General features: G+C 34.3%; 2 long non-coding RNA genes across 3 annotated transcripts; both read right to left on the reverse strand.

The window, feature by feature from the left end:
* Nucleotides 1-2,780: 2,780 nt before the first annotated feature.
* Nucleotides 2,781-6,162, reverse strand: LOC145162302 (uncharacterized). Of its 2 annotated transcripts, none has more exons than XR_013739025.1 (4): nt 6,076-6,162; nt 5,900-5,984; nt 5,004-5,067; nt 2,781-2,880 (listed from the first exon to the last, which is right to left on the reverse strand). It is a non-coding gene; the product is annotated as an uncharacterized LOC145162302 (long non-coding RNA). The 2 variants fall into 2 exon arrangements; XR_013739024.1 differs by lacking the exon at nt 2,781-2,880 and adding an exon at nt 4,355-4,404.
* A 3,614-nt stretch (nt 6,163-9,776) lies between these two features.
* Nucleotides 9,777-10,954, reverse strand: LOC145162303 (uncharacterized). The gene is made up of 3 exons (XR_013739026.1): nt 10,868-10,954; nt 10,692-10,776; nt 9,777-9,853 (listed from the first exon to the last, which is right to left on the reverse strand). It is a non-coding gene; the product is annotated as an uncharacterized LOC145162303 (long non-coding RNA).
* Nucleotides 10,955-12,653: the final 1,699 nt, after the last annotated feature.

Raw genomic sequence — 12,653 nt, forward strand, 5'->3', positions numbered from 1 at the left:
AAATCTCTCTCAAAAGTTCCTTTAAATTTTTGTAATCATTCGGGCCATCCCGACCCTTAACTGGGTCAAAAACCACTTGAAACGGGGTAAAAAAGGCTTAAGGACCCAAAACTGAAGCTTCAGGACCGAAGTCCCTGTCATAAAGGAAGACGACACACATTTGTCTGTCGTAACCTTACGACGCGCGTGTTGATGACACGCAATGAGTATCAAGGAAGCCCCTATCATAAAAGAAGACGACATGCATTTTTGCGTGTCATAATGTTTCCGGTTTTTCGACTACGACTTCGTTTTAGGCCCGTTTTTCATCATTTTAACGCGGGATTTTCACCAAAAACTTTATTTTTACAGTTAGAACTCTATATTTCAGTAATCCCCACGTTTTTAGGGCCATTCATACCAATAATTAGTGGGGGAGGTGCTTGAGGTGGAAAGATGACTTTACTTTACTTTATGACACATGCCACCACTCACACCCACTACATGGCCAACTCTTTCCCACTACATGACCAGCTCTTACCCACTACATGACCAACTCATACCCACTACATGACCAGCCCCACTCATTGTCTAAGTATAAAAACCCATCCCCTCTCTTCATACTTCTTTCATTCTCTCATTTTCCTCCAAGGATCACACTTCAAATTCTCTCACCATTCTCTCTCAATTCCAAGACTTCCAAGGCTAATTATCAAGCTTTCTTCCACTCTTGGTAAGTATAATTCATTCTTCTTATGATTATTACACATCCTTCTACTCAAAATCATAAGCATCTTACACAAACATCGTCACCTTCATGTTAGGTTCTCGATTCGTCAAGGCATCTTCTAAGTGTTCTTGGGTTGAACACTTCTCTTCTCCAACATCCATCCTCTAATAAAACATAAGGTGAGTTCATACCCCTATATTTTCATGTTTTTCTTAAGTTTTAAGGGGGGGGAATACAAGTTAAAACACCAAAAACACAACTAAACTCATTTAACAGTCTTCAACAGAAACGTTTAACTCCATTCATGGACTGTTTTGGTCAACTTAAACATTTTAGTTTTCAAAACTGTTTCAGACGCATATAGTTCAGGTTCATACCTTTAAAATGACTACTTGCACATCACCATATGATTTTTCTATGATTTATGGTGATTTTTACAAAACTGTCTATCATTTCAGAAACAAAACCGGACCAGTCTGTGAATATGAATATTTTCACACAAGTTGGAGATCACTAAAAATCATGAGAAAATTTATGAACAAACTAGACACACTTTCTAAACTCTCAGAATTTGCGGTTTTTGATTTAGACCTTTGATGATTTTTCTATAAATTTTCTAAGAACAGTAACAGAAACGTTATTACTAGAAAAATACCATCAATTTCATTTACGCCTTCTAACTCGTTGAGCAAGGTGTATATCATTATGTAATCATATATTATTACATTATATGTCATTTTGTCTTGGTAATTAGACATACATCAGAAAACAAATGGATTTTTACCTTCACAAGTATGGTAAATAATTAATTTTTATAAACAAAGTTTACATCCGTTATACACAAACATTTGGTAAACTATGACAATTATAGTTTATGAACACTACTACTACCCTTGTTGTGATAAACTATAATATGTATAGTTTATGATACATTTACATAACAAACTATAATTTGTATTAATACTCTATTCTCGTTTAGCAGTTCCTAAACCAAAACTATTAATTATATTAGGTTCTACGCTATTTTGACCCGAACCGTCTATCGTACGACACACGCATTTCGTTTTGGGACTAAAGTGAGTAATCTACCCCATATTTTATAGTTTTCAATACTTTTGGGGTGTATCATGTGGTTCTAATATGTTCCAACTTCATTTTATTGTTTTATCACAATTGAGACATTGTTGGGACACTTATACGTGAGTCATTAATTGTATAACTATTGTTGTTTACGCTACATGTACTTGTAATGCATTACCATTTTTAGTCTAATCTCCATGACTATGCCCGTATTCTTGAGGTACGTTATGGACAATAATAGCGCTATTGGGTTGACCACCCCGCCTTGGGACGCTAAGGTGATTGATCGCACGTGGTTGAGTGTGTTTGATGATTAGATGCTCCATCCTATATATATATATATATATATATATATATATATATATATATATATATATATATATATATATATACATATGTATATATAGGGTGAGGACTTATTGTTGTTGTTATCATTTGTTAATCAATTTTTGATTTATAAACCGTTATCTCAAATAAAATTGTTTGCCGACTTCAAAAGAAAACAAATTTCAAATTATAAATGTTTCAACTTCACAATTTTCTCTACTAAAATTAGATTACTCACCAACTCTCGTAGTTGACCTGTTTTTACCCATGATGCAGATTTGAATAATGAAGTTGATGAAAAATAGGTTGTGCCTTAGAAATCCACAAGACTATTTAAATTTGATGTACCAAATGTTATTCGTATTTGGATTTGTATTTGTATGTTGTGGATCTTGTTTGCATACTTAGTACTTAATTGAATCTAATCGTATTATAACATAGTTGTCATGAGACTTTGAACAATATATCACGCCTTGATCGATTCCGACAAGGATCGGGGTGTGACAATTATGTATCAGAGCCTACTGCACTCAGTTATATAATGTAATCCTTGTCGGAATCGATCAAGGCGTGATATATTGTTCAAAGTCTCATGACAACTATGTTATAATATGATTAGATTCAATTAAGTACTAAGTATGCAAACAAGATCCACAACATACAAATACAAATCCAAATACGAACAACATTTATTATATCAAATTTAAATAGTCTTGTGGATTTCTAAGGCACAACCTATTTTTCATCAACTTCATTCTTCAACTCTGCATCATGGGTAAAAACAGGTCAACTACGAGAGTTGGTGAGTAATCTAATTTTAGTAGAGAAAATTGTGAAGTTGAAACATTTATAATTTGAAATTTGTTTTCTTTTGAAGTCGGCAAACAATTTTATTTGAGATAACGGTTTATAAATCAAAAATTGATTAACAAATGATAACAACAACAATAAGTCCTCACCCTATATATACATATGTATATATATATATATATATATATATATATATATATATATATATATATATAGGATGGAGCATCTAATCATCAAACACACTCAATCACGTGCGATCAATCACCTTAGCGTCCCAAGGCGGGGTGGTCAACCCAATAGCACTATTATTGTCCATAACGTATCTCAAGAATACGGGCAAAGTAATGGAGATTAGACTAAAAATGGTAATGCACTACAAGTACATGTAGCGTAAACAAACTATAGTTATACAATTAATGACTCACGTATAAATGTCCCAACAATGTCTCAATTGTGATAAAACAATAAAATGAAGTTGGAACATATTAGAACCACATGATACACCCCAAAAGTGTTCAACCTTATGTGTTATTAGAGGATGGATGTTAGAGAAGAGAAGTGTTCAACCCAAGAACACTTAGAAGATGCCTTGACGAATCGAGAACCTAACATGAAGGTGACGATGTTTGTGTAAGATTCTTATGATTTTGAGTAGAAGGATGTGTAATAATCATAAGAAGAATGAATTATACTTACCAAGAGTGGAAGAAAGCTTGATAATCAGCCTTGGAAGTCTTGGAATTGAGAGAGAATGGTGAGAGAATTTGGAGTGTGATCCTTGGAGGAAAATGAGAGAATGAAAGAAGTATGAAGAGAGGGGATGGGTTTTTATACTTAGACAAGGAGTGGGGCTGGTCATGTAGTGGGTATGAGTTGGTTATGTAGTGGGTAAGAGCTGGTCATGTAGTGGGAAAGAGTTGGTCATGTAGTGGGTGTGAGTGGTGGCATGTGTCATAAAGTAAAGTAAAGTCATCTTTCCACCTCAAGCACCTCCCCCACTAATTATTGGTATGAATGGCCCTAAAAACGTGGGGATTACTGAAATATAGAGTTCTAACTGTAAAAGTAAAGTTTTTTTTGGTGAAAATACCGTGTTAAAATGATGGAAAACGGGCCTAAAACGCGATATATTGTTCAAAGTCTTCCTTTATGACAGGGACTTCGGTCCTGAAGCTTCAGTTTTGGGTCCTTAAGCCTATTTTACCCGTTTTTACCCCGTTTCAAGTGGTTTTTCGACTACGACTTCGTTTTAGGCCCATTTTTCATCATTTTAACGCGGGATTTTCAACAAAAACTTTATTTTTACAGTTAGAACTCTATATTTCAGTAATCCCCACGTTTTTAGGGCCATTCATACCAATAATTATATATATATATACATCAACTTCATTCTGTAAAAATAAAGTTTTTGGGTAAAAGTAAAGTTTTTGTGGATTTCTAAGGCACAACCTATTTTTCATCAACTTCATTCTTCAAATCTGCATCATGGGTAAAAACATGTCAACTACGAGAGTTGGTGAGTAATCTAATTTTAGTAGAGAAAATTGTGAAGTTGAAACATTTATAATTTGAAATTTGTTTTCTTTTGAAGTCGGCAAACAATTTTATTTGAGATAACGGTTTATAAATCAAAAATTGATTAACAAATGATAACAACAACAATAAGTCCTCACCCTATATATACATATGTATATATATATATATATATATATATATATATATATATATATATATATATATATACAGGATGGAGCATCTAATCATCAAACACACTCAACCACGTGCGATCAATCACCTTAGCGTCCTAAGGCGGGGTGGTCAACCCAATAGCGCTATTATTGTCCATAACGTACCTCAAGAATACGGGCATAGTCATGGAGATTAGACTAAAAATGGTAATGCATTACAATTACATGTAGCGTAAACAACAATAGTTATACAATTAATGACTCACGTATAAATGTCCCAACAATGTCTCAATTGTGATAAAACAAGAAAATGAAGTTGGAACATATTAGAACCACATGATACACCCCAAAAGTATTGAAAATTATAAAATATGGGGTAGATTACTCACTTTAGTCCCAAAACGAAATGCGTGTGTCGTACGATAGACGGTTCGGGTCAAAATGGCGTAGAACCTAATATAATTAATAGTTTTGGTTTAGGAACTGCTAAACGAGAATAGAGTATTAATACAAATTATAGTTTGTTATGTAAATGTATCATAAACTATACCTATTATAGTTTATCACAACAAGGGTAGTAGTAGTGTTCATAAACTATAATTGTCATAGTTTACCAAATGTTTGTGTATAACGGATGTAAACTTTGTTTATAAAAATTAATTATTTACCATACTTGTGAAGGTAAAAATCCATTTGTTTTCTGATGTATGTCTAATTACCAAGACAAAATGACATATAATGTAATAATATATGATTACATAATGATATACACCTTGCTCAACGAGTTACAAGGCGTAAATGAAATTGATGGTATTTTTCTAGTAATAACATTTCTGTTACTGTTCTTAGAAAATTTATAGAAAAATCATCAAAGGTCTAAATCAAACACCGCAAATTCTGAGAGTTTAGAAAGTGTGTCTAGTTTGTTCATAAATTTTCTCATGATTTGTAGTGATCTCCAACTTGTGTGAAAATATTCATATTCACAGACTGGTCCGGTTTTGTTTATGAAATGATAGACAGTTTTGTAAAAATCACCATAAATCGTAGAAAAATCATATGGTGATGTGCAAGTAGTCATTTTAAAAGTATGAACCTGAACTATATGCGTCTGAAATAGTTTTGAAAACTAAAATGTTTAAGTTGACCAAAACAGTCCGTGAATGGAGTTAAACGTTTCTGTTGAAGACTGTTAAATGAGTTTAGTTGTGTTTTTGGTGTTTTAACTTGTATTCCCCCCCTTAAAACTTAAGAAAAACATGAAAATATAGAGGTATGAACTCACCTTATGTGTTATTAGAGGATGGATGTTGGAGAAGAGAAGTGTTCAACCCAAGAACACTTAGAAGATGCCTTGACGAATTGAGAACCTAACATGAAGGTGACGATGTTTGTGTAAGATTCTTATGATTTTGAGTAGAAGGATGTTTAATAATCATAAGAAGAATGAATTATACTTACCAAGAGTGGAAGAAAGCTTGATAATCAGCCTTGGAAGTCTTGGAATTGAGAGAGAATGGTGAGAGAATTTGGAGTGTGATCCTTGGAGGAAAATGAGAGAATGAAAGAAGTATGAAGAGAGGGGATGGCTTTTTATACTTAGACAAGGAGTGGGGCTGGTCACGTAGTGGGTATGAGTTGGTCATGTAGTGGGTAAGAGCTGGTCATGTAGTGGGAAAGAGTTGGCCATGTAGTGGGTGTGAGTGGTGGCATGTGTCATAAAGTAAAGTAAAGTCATCTTTCCACCTCAAGCACCTCCCCCACTAATTATTGGTATGAATGGCCCTAAAAACATGGGGATTACTGAAATATAGAGTTCTAACTGTAAAAATAAAGTTTTTTGGTGAAAATCCCGCGTTAAAATGATGAAAAACGGGCCTAAAACGCGATATATTGTTCAAAGTCTTCCTTTATGACAGGGACTTCGGTCCTGAAGCTTCAGTTTTGGGTCCTTAAGCCTATTTTACCCGTTTTTACCCCGTTTCAAGTGGTTTTTCGACTACGACTTCGTTTTAGGCCCGTTTTTCATCATTTTAACGCGGAATTTTCACCAAAAACTTTATTTTTACAGTTAGAACTCTATATTTCAGTAATCCCCACGTTTTTAGGGCCATTCATACCAATAATTAGTGGGGGAGGTGCTTGAGGTGGAAAGATGACTTTACTTTACTTTATGACACATGCCACCAATCACACCCACTACATGGCCAACTCTTTCCCACTACATGACCAACTCTTACCCACTCCATGACCAACTCATACCCACTACATGACCAGCCCCACTCCCTGTCTAAGTATAAAAACCCATCCCCTCTCTTCATACTTCTTTCATTCTCTCATTTTCCTCCAAGGATCACACTCCAAATTCTATCACCATTCTCTCTCAATTCCAAGACTTCCAAGGCTGATTATCAAGCTTTCTTCCACTCTTGCTAAGTATAATTCATTCTTCTTATGATTATTACACATCCTTCTACTCAAAATCATAAGCATCTTACACAAACATCGTCACCTTCATGTTAGGTTCTCGATTCGTCAAGGCATCTTCTAAGTGTTCTTGGGTTGAACACTTCTCTTCTCCAACATCCATCCTCTAATAAAACATAAGGTGAGTTCATACCCCTATATTTTCATGTTTTTCTTAAGTTTTAAGGGGGGGGAATACAAGTTAAAACACCAAAAACACAACTAAACTCATTTAACAGTCTTCAACAGAAACGTTTAACTCCATTCACGGACTGTTTTGGTCAACTTAAACATTTTAGTATTCAAAACTGTTTCAGACGCATATAGTTCAGGTTCACACCTTTAAAATGACTACTTGCACATCACCATATGATTTTTCTACGATTTATGGTGATATTTACAAAACTGTCTATCATTTCAGAAACAAAACCGGACCAGTCTGTGAATATGAATATTTTCACACAAGTTGGAGATCACTAAAAATCATGAGAAAATTTATGAACAAACTAGACACACTTTCTAAACTCTCAGAATTTGCGGTTTTTGATTTAGACCTTTCATGATTTTTCTATAAATTTTCTAAGAACAGTAACAGAAACGTTATTACTAGAAAAATACCATCAATTTCATTTACGCCTTGTAACTCGTTGAGCAAGGTGTATATCATTATATAATCATATATTATTACATTATATGTCATTTTGTCTTGGTAATTAGACATACATCAGAAAACAAATGGATTTTTACCTTCACAAGTATGGTAAATAATTAATTTTTATAAACAAAGTTTACATCCGTTATACACAAACATTTGGTAAACTATGACAATTATAGTTTATGAACACTACTACTACCCTTGTTGTGATAAACTATAATAGGTATAGTTTATGATACAATTACATAACAAACTATAATTTGTATTAATACTCTATTCTCGTTTAGCAGTTCCTAAACCAAAACTATTAATTATATTAGGTTCTACGCCATTTTGACCCGAACCGTCTATCGTACGACACACGCATTTCGTTTTGGGACTAAAGTGAGTAATCTACCCCATATTTTATAATTTTCAATACTTTTGGGGTGTATCATGTGGTTCTAATATGTTCCAACTTCATTTTATTGTTTTATCACAATTGAGACATTGTTGGGACATTTATACGTGAGTCATTAATTGTATAACTATTGTTGTTTACGCTACATGTAATTGTAATGCATTACCATTTTTAGACTAATCTCCATGACTATGCCCGTATTCTTGAGGTACGTTATGGACAATAATAGCGCTATTGGGTTGACCACCCCGCCTTGGGACGCTAAGGTGATTGATCGCACGTGGTTGAGTGTGTTTGATGATTAGATGCTCCATCCTATATATATTTATATATATATATATATATATATATATATATATATATATATATATATATATATAGGGTGAGGACTTATTGTTGTTGTTATCATTTGTTAATCAATTTTGGATTTATAAACCGTTATCTCAAATACAATTGTTTGCCGACTTCAAAAGAAAACAAATTTCAAATTATAAATGTTTCAACTTCACAAATTTTCTCTACTAAAATTAGATTACTCACCAACTCTCGTAGTTGACATGTTTTTACCCATGATGCAGATTTGAAGAATGAAGTTGATGAAAAATAGGTTGTGCCTTAGAAATCCACAAGACTATTTAAATTTGATGTAACAAATGTTGTTCGTATTTGGATTTGTATTTGTATGTTGTGGATCTTGTTTGCATACTTAGTACTTAATTGAATCTAATCATATTATAACATAGTTGTCATGAGACTTTGAACAATATATCACGCCTTGATCGATTCCGACAAGGATTACATTATATAACTGAGTGCAGTAGGCTCTGATACATAATTGTCACACCCCGATCCTTGTCGGAATCGATCAAGGCGTGATATATTGTTCAAAGTCTCATGACAACTATGTTATAATACGATTAGATTCAATTAAGTACTAAGTATGCAAACAAGATCCACCACATACAAATACAAATCCAAATACGAACAATATTTATTACATCAAATTTAAATAGTCTTGTGGATTTCTAAGGCACAACCTATTTTTCATCAACTTCATTATTCAAATCTGCATCATGGGTAAAAACAGGTCAACTACGAGAGTTGGTGAGTAATCTAATTTTAGTAGAGAAAATTGTGAAGTTGAAACATTTATAATTTGAAATTTGTTTTCTTTTGAAGTCGGCAAACAATTTTATTTGAGATAACGGTTTATAAATCAAAAATTGATTAACAAATGATAACAACAACAATAAGTCCTCACCCTATATATACATATGTATATATATATATATATATATATATATATATATATATATATATAGGATGGAGCATCTAATCATCAAACACACTCAACCACGTGCGATCAATCACCTTAGCGTCCCAAGGCGGGGTGGTCAACCCAATAGCGCTATTATTGTCCATAACGTACCTCAAGAATACGGGCATAGTCATGGAGATTAGTCTAAAAATGGTAATGCACTACAAGTACATGTAGCGTAAACAAACTATAGTTATACAATTAATGACTCACGTATAAATGTCCCAACAATGTCTCAATTGTGATAAAACAATAAAATGAAGTTGGAATATATTAGAACCACATGATACACCCCAAAAGTATTGAAAATTATAAAATATGGGGTAGATTACTCACTTTAGTCCCAAAACGAAATGCGTGTGTCGTACGATAGACGGTTCGGGTCAAAATGGCGTAGAACCTAATATAATTAATAGTTTTGGTTTAGGAACTGCTAAACGAGAATAGAGTATTAATACAAATTATAGTTTGTTATGTAAATGTATCATAAACTATACCTATTATAGTTTATCACAACAAGGGTAGTAGTAGTGTTCATAAACTATAATTGTCATAGTTTACCAAATGTTTGTGTATAACGGATGTAAACTTTGTTTATAAAAATTAATTATTTACCATACTTGTGAAGGTAAAAATCCATTTGTTTTCTGATGTATGTCTAATTACCAAGACAAAATGACATATAATGTAATAATATATGATTACATAATGATATACACCTTGCTCAACGAGTTACAAGGCGTAAATGAAATTGATGGTATTTTTCTAGTAATAACATTTCTGTTACTGTTCTTAGAAAATTTATAGAAAAATCATCAAAGGTCTAAATCAAAAACCGCAAATTCTGAGAGTTTAGAAAGCGTGTCTAGTTTGTTCATAAAATTTCTCATGATTTGTAGTGATCTCCAACTTGTGTGAAAATATTCATATTCACAGACTGGTTCGGTTTTGTTTCTGAAATGATAGACAGTTTTGTAAAAATCACCATAAATCGTAGAAAAATCATATGGTGATGTGCAAGTAGTCATTTTAAAGGTATGAACCTGAACTATATGCGTCTGAAACAGTTTTGAAAACCAAAATGTTTAAGTTGACCAAAACAGTCCGTGAATGGAGTTAAATGTTTCTGTTGAAGACTGTTAAATGAGTTTAGTTGTGTTTTTGGTGTTTTAACTTGTATTCCCCCCCCCCCCCTTAAAACTTAAGAAAAACATGAAAATATAGAGGTATGAACTCACCTTATGTGTTATTAGAGGATGGATGTTAGAGAAGAGAAGTGTTCAACCCAAGAACACTTAGAAGATGCCTTGACGAATCGAGAACCTAACATGAAGGTGACGATGTTTGTGTAAGATTCTTATGATTTTGAGTAGAAGGATGTGTAATAATCATAAGAAGAATGAATTATACTTACCAAGAGTGGAAGAAAGCTTGATAATCAGCCTTGGAAGTCTTGGAATTGAGAGAGAATGGTGAGAGAATTTGGAGTGTGATCCTTGGAGGAAAATGAGAGAATGAAAGAAGTATGAAGAGAGGGGATGGCTTTTTATACTTAGACAATGAGTGGGGCTGGTCATGTAGTGGGTATGAGTTGGTCATGTAGTGGGTAAGAGCTGGTCATGTAGTGGGAAAGAGTTGGCCATGTAGTGGGTGTGAGTGGTGGCATGTGTCATAAAGTAAAGTAAAGTCATCTTTCCACCTCAAGCACCTCCCCCACTAATTATTGGTATGAATGGCCCTAAAAACGTGGGGATTACTGAAATATAGAGTTCTAACTGTAAAAATAAAGTTTTTTGGTGAAAATCACGCGTTAAAATGATGAAAAACGGGCCTAAAACGCGATATATTGTTCAAAGTCTTCCTTTATGACAGGGACTTCGGTCCTGAAGCTTCAGTTTTGGGTCCTTAAGCCTATTTTACCCGTTTTTACCCCGTTTCAAGTGGTTTTTCGACTACGACTTTGTTTTAGGCCCGTTTTTCATCATTTTAACGCGGGATTTTCACCAAAAACTTTATTTTTACAGTTAGAACTCTATATTTCAGTAATCCCCACGTTTTGCTTCGTTTTAGGCCCGTTTTTCATCATTTTAACGCGGGATTAGATGCTCAACCGAGGGACCAGTTTGCTTATCTGGGGACCAAAGGCGAGAGTTCCCAAACCTATAGGCCAAAGCGCGTCATTCACATTACTTTTGAGCCATCAAAATACCCGACCTTATCAAACGTATCCGAAAGGATACACTCCAAAATGGCCAACTCATTGGACTATTAAGTTCCCTAATGGGCCTAGTAGTGGGAAAGACATGTGAAAACTTAGTTTTGTGGGGGCCCACGCAAGTGCTACATGTTTCACATTTAGTAACCATGGAAAGCCCAAAAGGTGCCCAACACTCCTAACCATGGCCCAACAAGTGTTTTACAATTATGTTACCCAACAATGTCTGAAAACTTTATTTCCATAATCAATTTACAAATAACTCACAAGTCCATATGTGTGTTTCTCGTAGATGGCATTACGACCCCCATACACTGCTCGCAACAACCGAAGGCTAGCTGCCCTTATCGCCAAGGAGGTAGCAAACGTCATCCCAACAATTGCAACCCAACTTCATTCTCTTCAGCCACAAGCTCCAGCAACCACTCCTCGTTGCTCGTTCAAGCACTTTCGTAACTGCAATCCGCCTTACTTTAAAGGCATCGATGGTGCCACCGCACTCCTCACATGTATTGAAGAAATGGAGAGTACTTTCATCCATAGCGAGTGTCCTGAGGACCTGATGGTCCGTCATGCTACAGGGTGCCTCCAAGGTCATGCTCTCACATGGTGGAACCTAGAAAAACGGGCAAAGGGAGAGGTTGTTGCCTTGGGAATGACCTGGTCAAAACTAAAGGAACGCATGATGGAGATGTTGGATTAATGTCTAAGTCCATAACTATAATTGGTAAGACTTGACCCAACCCGGCATGGTCCATTTGGGTTGCATGGCATCATGCATTTGGATAGACTATAATGAGAGAAATAACACTTAAGGTTGGTTAATATATTATAAGTTCTAATATATTAATAAGGTTATTTAATTAGTATTGATCAAGAATTAATTTGGAATTAATTAAGTGATCAAAAGGAGACTAATTAAATATATGGGTTGATTATGTAAATCATTCATTCTTATATATGTGGGCTTGTGATCCAAGATTCC

This window comes from Lactuca virosa, chromosome 3, assembly GCF_052849685.1.
Source record: "Lactuca virosa cultivar CGN04683 chromosome 3, Lactuca_virosa_CGN04683_v6, whole genome shotgun sequence".
NCBI lineage: Eukaryota > Viridiplantae > Streptophyta > Magnoliopsida > Asterales > Asteraceae > Lactuca > Lactuca virosa.